Raw genomic sequence first — 10,715 nt, 5'->3', positions numbered from 1 at the left:
TTTACATCCTTAGCGAAGTTCCGTAGAAGAACAGAGAACCTTGAATATAAACATGAAAATAAATTTTAAAGAACTCCTGCACTGTCTTTGCGTTATGTTCTCTCAGCAGAATATCTTCTATCTCAACTTCTTCATTGTGTTTTATTACGTTTAGAGTTTTCGTAATGGACAGTGAAACTGGATGGTGATGCCATTTCGTAGGTTTGTGTATACATTAAAATGCATCTTACATAAGATTTTTATGTACATCTAACTTGGACCATAATTCACTGACCATTGTTTATCCCAAGTACCCAAATTCTAGCATCCAAATTCCCTGTTCCCAAATAACAAAACCCAAGTATCCAAATCCCAAGTATCCCAAATCCCCAGTGTGTCCCAAATCCCCAGTATGCAAATCCCCAGTTCTCAAATCCTTAAGTATCGTTATCTCCTTCTGCATCCAAATTCAAAATGTTTTGTTTTTCTCCTAAGTCGATTTCGTGGAAGGTTTACGTCAAGTCTCGGAAGTTCAGCTTTAATCCTACAATGATACGTATGTTTAGTCTGCAGAAGATCGTAGATGCTTATTACAATATTGTTCGTATTCGGGTGCAATGGTCACGAATATGGGCTGTGTTGGGGAGATCATTATAACAAGGTAGCAATTATTAACGATCAAGACCACCTTGATATTATGGTTAATAACATCACGTTGTTATGATGTACTCAGGTATAGTAACAAGATAATCATTGTCTTCACAAGTTCTATAGTTCACACTATGATCAATTGTGAACTATGATGATATTTTAAACAGTTCTAGTTTCTTCATATCTCAAGCCATAAAAACAATATAATCAATGCCTTTCATCTCCAATGTTCTACCAACTATACTTCCATCTTAGAATTCATGTGTCATTTTAATGGTTGTAACTCTAATAAAGAAGTTGCGTTCTTTCTTGCGACAATTATCCATGAAGTTCTTGGAAAAGGGGAATCTGCCAAATTTGATTTCAAAAGGATTTTCTCCGGTCTTCGAAACACATACCAATGAAAAACAGGTAAGTTTATGCAGGAGTCAATTCTGTCAGAAAATGTAAATTTTCTTGCAGCTTGAAAAATCTTTCTCTCTCAAATAACAAAATTTGTGGCAGACTTTGTAGATTCTTTTCCAAGTTATAATTTTACGACAAGAATTTTAAGAAGGACGTCTTTCGATCAATCGCTCTGTCTTGTCTTCTATAATTGGAAGATTTACCAAATTCTTTTCTTCAATATCTTTATGAATCTCAAAGTAACAAGGATGCTAAAATTTGGTCTACGATTTGCTTGAATCAACAACTGATTTTTCATTTTAGTTCTTCCACAAACCTTAGATATGGTCGTATGATGTCACATTAATGGTTCATTCAAAGCCGCAAAACATCAAATCTGGTTGGAAAAATGTTTTCCGTTTTTCTATTTGGCTGCGTCCGATCATGATGAAGTAAACGTAACGCTTTTCAAACAAATTGTAGTTTAAGGAAGGAGATTTTTCTCTAATCTTACGGCCGACCTGTCTGTTGTTCTCTTTGGGTGAGTACCTTGTATCGGTGCAAATTTTAAAATTTTAAAATAAAAATGATTGCATTATGTTTGAAGAAATGATGGTGAATCCGTTTCCAAGCATGAACGACTTGTGACATCTGTAAAATATTGAATTAAATTCAAATTGAATTTGAATATCGCTTACAAATGTGTTTCGATGTGACGGAGAACTCTGTTTATTTTGCAACAAGAATTTTATGTGTCTGTTCTTTCCATGGTAATTCAGCCATATTCGTATAAGTTTTCAAGGTAAACTTTTATCATCATAAAGTCGATGGATTATCTTCTCATGATTCATGAATGATAATTTCAAACGAGAGTTAATGGAGAAATGAAATAAAATGTATGAAACAGTTTTAGTTAGATGCAAATTACGTGTCAAAAGGCAAAGTTTTAAACTTTCTAGCCCTGTTTCTTACTGTTTCAACGTCACTTGTAAATCAAAGCTTTGACAGATTCATTTATCCCACAAGATTATCAGTGCATAAATCTCTACATCCCCATTCTCTTCAGCCACGATTCTTTGAGAAATATTTTCTCCGCGACCATCGACTCTTTCCAAGATGCCGCCGCGTCTCTCGGAATTGCATGTACCCGCAAGTTTCCTGACATCATATGGAAGCAATAAGACTGATAATGAAACATTTTCTTCCGAAAATCTGTAGTACGACAATTGCAAATCTATTTCTTTTCACCTTTAAATTTATTTGAAATTTTGGTAAAATCACATCAAAGCTAAACCACTTTGGATCAAATCAAACTTATTATCTATTTCAATCGCTTTTCGTGTAGCATTTTCAATGGCGTCTCATTTTTCTTATATAAACAGGCTTAAAGACTTACGGAGTAGAGAATGCTGGGATATCAGAGCAGGACAGAATCTGTGTGAAAGGCTGGTCAGTTCCAACTGTGTATCATCAACCGATGTAAACTAGATGTCAGGAACAAGGTATGGTGGAAATATTGAGCTGTTTGTAATTGTATAGATTAGTATGCATTGTATAATTTGAATGTGAGCTATTTTCCATCCATCAACTAGAGGCCTAACCGTGATATTTGAAATCATGAAAAACATACGGGAACACAAGCCCAACATTGGTGCGTGATGTGTTTAAAGTCTTGTTTCGAATTTTCGACAACATGAAACTACCAGACAGACAGTAGATAGATTGGCAGGAGGTTAGAAAACTGTCATTATTTTGTTTTATTATATGGCAAGCGTCACTTCCGGCTAAATGGCGCGCTTTGATTCGCTGAGAAACATTTTCCGGTCCATTATTCTCCTGAAATCGACCACGTTTCAAACGCGTAATTTATAATATGTCGTTATTTTGGTCTTATTGTCTATGATTGCCATAAACACACATTATATCGCAAAAAGTCAACTTACATACATCATCGACTATCCAGTTCCATTACGGAATAATATTCATTTGCCGTGTTCTATGTTCTATCCACCTTCATTCCTTCAATCACCATCCATTTCAATTGTGTATTCATCCATTGAACTAAAATACATGGAACGCTACCTGTATTAGAAAACCGTAGTAATTTTTGAAGCCAAATTCTTACACCCAGACATGCGGGTGTAGTCTTAATCAATTTTCACTCGCGAGAGAACTCAAAACACTCAACACGTGTCTGGATGTAAGATTTGGCTTCAATTATTTGCTTCCATGTAGCGTTCCATGTATTTTAGTTCAATGATCCCTCTATATATCTTCATTTCTTATTCACACTTTATCCCCTTTCATTCTAGAGTCTCTTACTTCATTCTCTATCCATTCTTATCTCTTGTATTCTATATTCACACCGATTTCATTTTGTGTAAACGATTTGTACCAGTATGGAAGTTTCCTTTGAAACACTCGTTTAGAAAGTTACCCAATCTTGTAAAGAATGCTTTTGCCTTTAAACCGGAGGGAGTAGTTTTAAACTACGGGTGTATTGCCTACATAGAATAAAGTCCGTGTATAAGGTGTTGTATTTCCTCGTTATAAAACAGACATCAGCTGAGTGCTGCTTGAAATTTGTGGATGTTTCTTTTTTATAGAAATCAGAATGGATGACAACAACTTGTAATCACGCTCAATCTGCTATCATCGATGTTTTACTCAGTATTTTGATATTCCTTTAAGCTGAAATTTTCTTGATGATATGTAATATGGCCATCTAGAGTGGTGTGTCAAACAAGGTGTTTTGAAATTACGCAACGTGTTTGTGCTTGAAAATGCCTTTGGATTGTTCGTTGTGTCAGAACCAATCACAAGCGATTGTCCTGCTTTGTTCGTTCATTCAATACATGTCCTGCCTTTCTTGCTCATTCAATATGTCCTGCTTTGCTCGTTAATTGGTGATGTCCCGCTTTGCTCGCTCCCATTCAATACATGTCTTTAGATAACGAGCAGTTAGCGAGGTCTGGTACTAATTGTTTGGAAAATCCTGTCACATCCATTGGCAACACGTTCTCCGAAGACGTCTGGGAAAAGACATATCAATGTGTAAAACGATATTTGAATCAACCGTACCTCACGAACTATTGAAATGGTGGAGTCCACCCACACCTGATGTCACTCCTCCGTCATCACCTTGTTCGGGCATAAGTTACACTTAGGGTCTGATTTCATGGAGGCGAGCTGGCCCGGATAGCGAGCTAGCCCCGATGATTTCAAGGGATTGAAAAGAGCCAAACTTCAAGGTTAAAAATTACAAATGTTTGCGAAGCAATCACACGTCATTCTGTTGTAATTTCAAATTATGGCAAGTTGGTTGTTTTAATTTTAAATGGTGTAGTTATTAAATCAGAATTTTGTGAAATTGCTTGAGAAAATTTTATCTGATAATAAGCATTGAATCGTTTCTTTTAAAATTTCTACTGTAAAATTTCAGACAAATTTTCATAACTATTCTGTTGTTTTATGTATTTATTACCTTTTAAAATTGACGTATATTGTAGATAATGTTACCTGTTGGACCTGAGGATGATATCGTTCCAAATATCTGGAAGGTAAATAAAAAGTTTTTGAATTCTTTTTAAAGGAAAAATGTTGCTTCCTTCAATTGTCTCCATGATTGTGGATTCGAAAATATTTCATGGTAAGCTAAAAGCTCTATTAAAAGCTCATTTGAACCAAAAGCCCATATGAAGCAAATGTTCGCATATTCATAATATAGCTCGTGTGAATCTTTAACCTGTATGGACAAACAGCTTGTATTCTTTGAGTAAACAAGTGAAAATTTTTTTAGATATTTTAGACGAGGACGAACAAGATGGTCAGCAATCACCAAAAGGTTTGAATGAAACAGAGAGGAAATGCCTCAAGAAACAGTTGAAGAAACAAAAGAACAAGACAGCATCAGTTTACATAGTACGCCTAGTTTGATTTGAACTCTGTCGAAGAACAACGAACCAGGTAACTATGTGTTAGAAATCGAGATTAATAATTTGTTGTCACAGCCTGCTGCCATTTACGTGCTTATTCTATTTAATTTGTTTAATTTACTTTTATTTTATTTATTTATTTATTTATTTTTGGTCATTGGAAAGTGTAGAAAACGTATAATTGATATATGCGTTTGAAAACTCAATCTGAAGTAAACAGCGACGTCATGTAACATTTCCTGAAACTGCTTATGTTCTAAAATTTACATTTTTGTAATGTTTGAAACAATAATGTTGTTAATTGTTGCTAATAGAACTAATAATGTTACTAATTTTGTAATTATTACTACTTCTCCTTTTAACACTTATTTTTCATGTAAAAAATGGCACTAACTTAAGGAACTCGTTTTGCTTTATTTTTGGCATTCGTTGTTTATTTTATTTATTTCAGAAGACCTCTAATAAGATAAATTTAGCCTTTTGTTTGGATATTCAAAGTTCGATTTTACTCCATAAAAATCGTCTGTGCGTGAATACGGAAATGTTCAACAAAACACCCGGAGTGTCATTTTTAAATTTTTCATGTATCTACTTTAACGTCGTAAATCATCTCATTATTTTAGTTGTGCAGACGGAGAGGATGCTGTTCAATTCATTGATCATTATGTCGTTCAATCAACTTATCCAAATGATCGACAATGTCGTCTTTTTCCCAAGCACCAGCAAGCGAGAAGATGAAGATACTATGGCTGAATTACAGGTCAGTTATAATTGCGGTCATTGTAGGTAATACTGGAGATAACTGTTTTGTCGTAATGTTGTTATACCAGATTCCCCTTGGTGGCATAACAAAGTTCTTAGCTGAAGTACAGAAATGTAATATACAAGCCACGTGTCGGAACCATTGATGTTTTTATCCTCAAGCATATTGTGCCGCGTATATCGATTGAGATTATTCCAGCAAGAGTTTAAGCATTTGTTTCCAAACACTAAAATGAACCGGACGTCACTTCTTATATTGAAATATTTTAATTTCATTACGAAGAAATGACGTCATGTAATCTTGTAGTGTTTCAAACGAAAACCTAAATATATCTCGCTGGAATAATGGCGGCCATGAGGACGCAGTGCGGCACTTGGAGGCCCTTCTATAATTATTATTCTGTGGTTGTAGGGCTGGGGTGGTCAGCAAAGTCATATGGCGAATTCTTTAATCTGTAGAGAACAATTGATTTCACTGGAAGTTAATACAAAAACATGAGTATATGAACCTCCCTCATTTATCGAGTTCACATTTGGTACCTCTTTCTTTTAGACACGTAAAAAATTTCTAACTATCCTCAAGAGACTTTTATAGAATAAACGATTTTGGGTTGAATTCCTTAAAGTTCGTTATGTGTTGTATGCAGGTTTGTAAGATCCTCTCTTTCACCTGGATTGGTCAAACTGATTCTCTAAATCACCTACAATGGTGTAATAAATCATCTTCATTTGATTGGTCAAACTGATTCTTAAATCATCTACAACCGTGTAGTAAATCCCTTTTACCTGATTGGTCAAATTGATTCCCTCTAAACACTTAAGCAATGGTGTAATAAATCATCTTTCACTTGATTTCGGTCAAACTGATTCTCTAAATCACCTACAATGATTTAGTAAACTCTCTTCACCTGGTTGGTCAAACTGATTCTCTAAATCACCTACAATGGTGTAATAAATCATCTTTCAATGATTGGTCAAACTAGATTCTCTAAATCACCTACAACGGTAAAAATCCTCTTCACCTGATTAACAAACCGATTCCTCATAAATCACCTACAATGATTTATAAATCCTCTTTACCTGGTTGGGTCAAACTGGATTTAAATCACCTACAATGATTTAGTAAATCCTCTTTCACCTGATTGGTCAAACTTCGATTCCCTTCTAAATCACCTACAATGTTGTAGTAAACTCTTTTACCTGATTGGTCAAACTGATTCCTTAACACCTACAATGATTTAGTAAATCCTTTTACCTGATTGGTCAAACTGATTCTCTAAATCACCCGTTGTAAATTTCTTTTACCTGGTTGGTCAAACTGATTCTCTAAATCACCTACAATGATTTAGTAAATCCTCTTTACCTGATTGGTCAAACTGATTCTCTAAATCACCTACAATGTTGTAGTAAATCCTCTTTACATGATTACCAACTGATTTCAAATCACCTACAATGTTGTAGTAACTCTCTTACCTGGTTGGTCAAACTGATTCTCTAAATCACCTACAATGGTGTAAAACTCTTCACCGTTAATAACTGATTCTCTAAATCACCTACAATGATGTAGTAAATCCTCTTTCACCTGATTGGTCAAACTGATTCACAAAATCGTTGATTGATGTAAAAATAGACAAATCTGTACTTTTACGAATTTACTCTTCGCGAAATACCAAAAGAAATCATAGGAACTGAGCTATGTGATCACCGGAGTGCTATCGTGGTGATTACAATTATTATATACAATTGAGTCGGACTATTTACTTTAAAAAAATAGCCATTTTAAATACCATATGTAGCTACAAACTGTAAGTTTTTCCAGAGAGTGATTGCCAACCATGATCCAATCAAATGCGCCTTTTTGAGAGTTTTGCATCTTGGTTTTTGACGTTTATTTAACAAGAGCTGAACTTTCATACAATTTCATGTCTTGACATTGTTATATAAGTAGCAACGATACACTGTAGTCAGAGTTGTTTACTTTTCAATAATCGTACATGTCTCATTATAATTATTGACTTAGTTTTTCACATTTCAGTGTCTCAACACTCTCGACGAACCGGTAAACGAAAACACGATTTGAATGTTTCCACATCTTACATCTAACCAACCGTTTTGTTTTGCGAAGTGCTGGAGAACTCTGTATAAGTTTGCTAAAGGTTTAATTCTTAACAGCAAGTTGAGGACGGCGCTTTGGAAAGCTGGTAAACGCTTCATTAATATATTGTACCATTTGACACGAGCGACACATTTTTGTACAATTTCTATTCCGAATTGGAAATTAATATACGAGTAAAAACACTTCATTCAAAACGTTCAGCAAAAGGCATTTGTGGCTGTCCTTCCATTAGGGCATCACCAAAAGCTGTACATGTCCGTATACCTAGACAACCTACATGCAGCGTGACCAAGTTTGTTTACCAGATTTGGTCGTATGTTTAAACTGTCCCCCCTTTTCTGAATGTTGCATCTACATAAAACAGGAGGAAAATTTAAGGTCATTAGACTAAGTCCTGTGAAAAGTAAGAAACATTTGCTTTATGGTTCTAATAAATAAAGATAAAAAAGAGCAAATTCAAAAAGAGGAGAATGAAAACTTGATCCAGGTTTTATAGGACAGGGAGTAAAGATGCCTCAGATTTTGCTGGACTTCCATCAAAACTTGAATCAGAATCCTCGGTGTCATAGGTTTGATGAGGACACTTTGATGTTGTCCATGTTTTTCTCCTTTACGTTTAAGGGGTCCTCGATTGTTCGTACTCTGATAGCGTAATAAAAACCAAAGGATAATCCGTTCCCTTTTATTTGGGGTTCTTCTTATCAAGGCAAAATAATTTGAGCAAATGAAAGTACCTTTAAAAGTAACTAGGCCGGGTTAAAGTCATCCGCTCTGCTGTTTGTAATTGTTTTCACCAAATTTCAGCAAGTGCTTGATCTTGGGGGCCACTTATGAAAACTAAATTTTCTACATGAGACCTCTTAACTTGGTAGGGATAGCTTATATCATTATCGCAATATCCAACTGCACAACGCGCATTTTACCACTTTGGCTATGACTGCTCACGGCTACTCGGCTAGTTTAGGTTTAGTTCCGTTTGACTGGTTTTATGAGATCCGCACATTTGCGAACCCAAGAACATCGCTCAAACGACGGTCAAGTTGTTCAAAAACAAATGTTTTCTTTAACTTTCCGCTTTTGATTACCACAAAATTGACTCTACGTATAAAAAATTGCAAATAATAGTTTGACTATTAAAATGGATGAGTTTGAGAAATATTTTGAAAGAAATGGCCAATATGTATATTGTATAAGGGTAATTTTGCGCATTTATTAGTAATTTATATGGACGCCATGCGTGACCGCGCGCGCTCGGCGCAATGTTTTGCACCCTGCAACATGTATTGCGATAACCTTGAAAAGGTCTATTATGAAGGATCACGGTGGTCTATTTTACAATTTGAAGATAAATTAAAAAAAACTCGTTTCAACTAGGATTTTGTGATTAAATCTTTCAATTTTGTTCTCAATGTAAGAGCCAAGTGCTGCAAGTAAATAGTTGGTTTTCACTCGTTATTTTTTTAAATGGATACTAAAATATCAGTTTCTAAAGAAAATTAATGTCATTAATAATCTATTTTAAAAGCGTTCATTGAATTTCTAAAGAAAAATCTTTGCCATAATCATTGTATGAAGCATAAAACTTGTGGATCAACAAAAGGCAAGAGACACCAAGTAACAGGAGTCAAATCTGAAAAGAAAAAAATTTTAAAACTGCGACGTTATTTCAAACTGAATCAAAGGTTTTACTAAAATCAAAGGAGACCACTCGAACAAAATCTGTATTCTCGTTCAACCATTTTAACCAAAGTTACTGACGTTTGTAGCCCATGCAACTTAATTCAAACATATATTACTGAAAGTACTTAAATAAACGGAAATGCCAAATGAGAAAATTAATTTAACTCTGCAGAGAAGCCTAACTCATCAAAGGAATTTGTTAAAAGATATTATATCTTTTCTTAAATGAAGTACGATTACTGTGTTTCCTGTTTCTAGTTTGTTATTTGCATTTTATTCGAGATGGAGAAACCCTTTCCTTTGTTTCAATGTAATAAACCATATTTAATCATTAGTACTTTGCTTGAAGTTTTCTTGTGCCAAAGAAGACAAGTAATTCTAAAGTTTGAACGCTTCCTACCAAGGTATTTATAAAACAACTATTTTGAATACTCGATCAATTTTCTAAAAGCGATTGTCCTCAAGTTTAGTCACGCTATGAAAATTTCAGAACTTATGATCATTTATTTCAAACCTATTGTTTTCATTGAGAGTCTTCGTTCTATCACAGAAAGTTTAATGGAACTAATTGTGTTTTTAATGTACACCGTGAATGTTTATCGACATGCAAAAAATGTTCTAAAGCTATTCATCCGACATCACTATTTACTTAATAAAAACTTAAACAGAGAAAAAACAACTTAAACTGTGTTTGCATTAGCCTGTGTTAAACGTGCGTATCTGAGCTACATGAATTATATCAATCAAAGATAATTTGCAAATGAATCATGAATACAGCAAAAATTTTAAACTTCTTGAAGTTGTCTGCCTGCACTATTATTTACAAAAGAACCAAAAGATGTTTTTGTGTTTGTACTCGCTTATGTAAACCTTGAGACGTAAGTGAGAACTCTCTAGCTGGTGCAAACTGTCAACTTTCAAAAGCCAAACATTGTTCCAGTTCTACCTATCACTCCGTTTGCTTAACCCTGTACAACAATTAAGCATCTTTATTTCCAAATCCCATCCTATTCCAAGTCTCCACAACTTTGTTTAAATTTTTTCGTGGTGTGTGTAAGAGGTGAGGTGTGATCTTCCTTTACTAAATTATCAATATACTCAACAATTAAATTTTTATTTTATCTTCCTGTCATCCAATATCCACTCATATTATCCATTAATGTCCATTGTCCCTATTGTAGAAGCACAGACTGTCGCTGATATATATT

The sequence above is a fragment of the Xenia sp. Carnegie-2017 genome, unplaced genomic scaffold (assembly GCF_021976095.1).
Source record: "Xenia sp. Carnegie-2017 unplaced genomic scaffold, XeniaSp_v1 HiC_scaffold_127, whole genome shotgun sequence".
NCBI classification, from domain to species: domain Eukaryota; kingdom Metazoa; phylum Cnidaria; class Anthozoa; order Malacalcyonacea; family Xeniidae; genus Xenia; species Xenia sp. Carnegie-2017.
Note: the sequence above shows the minus strand (reverse complement) of the source record.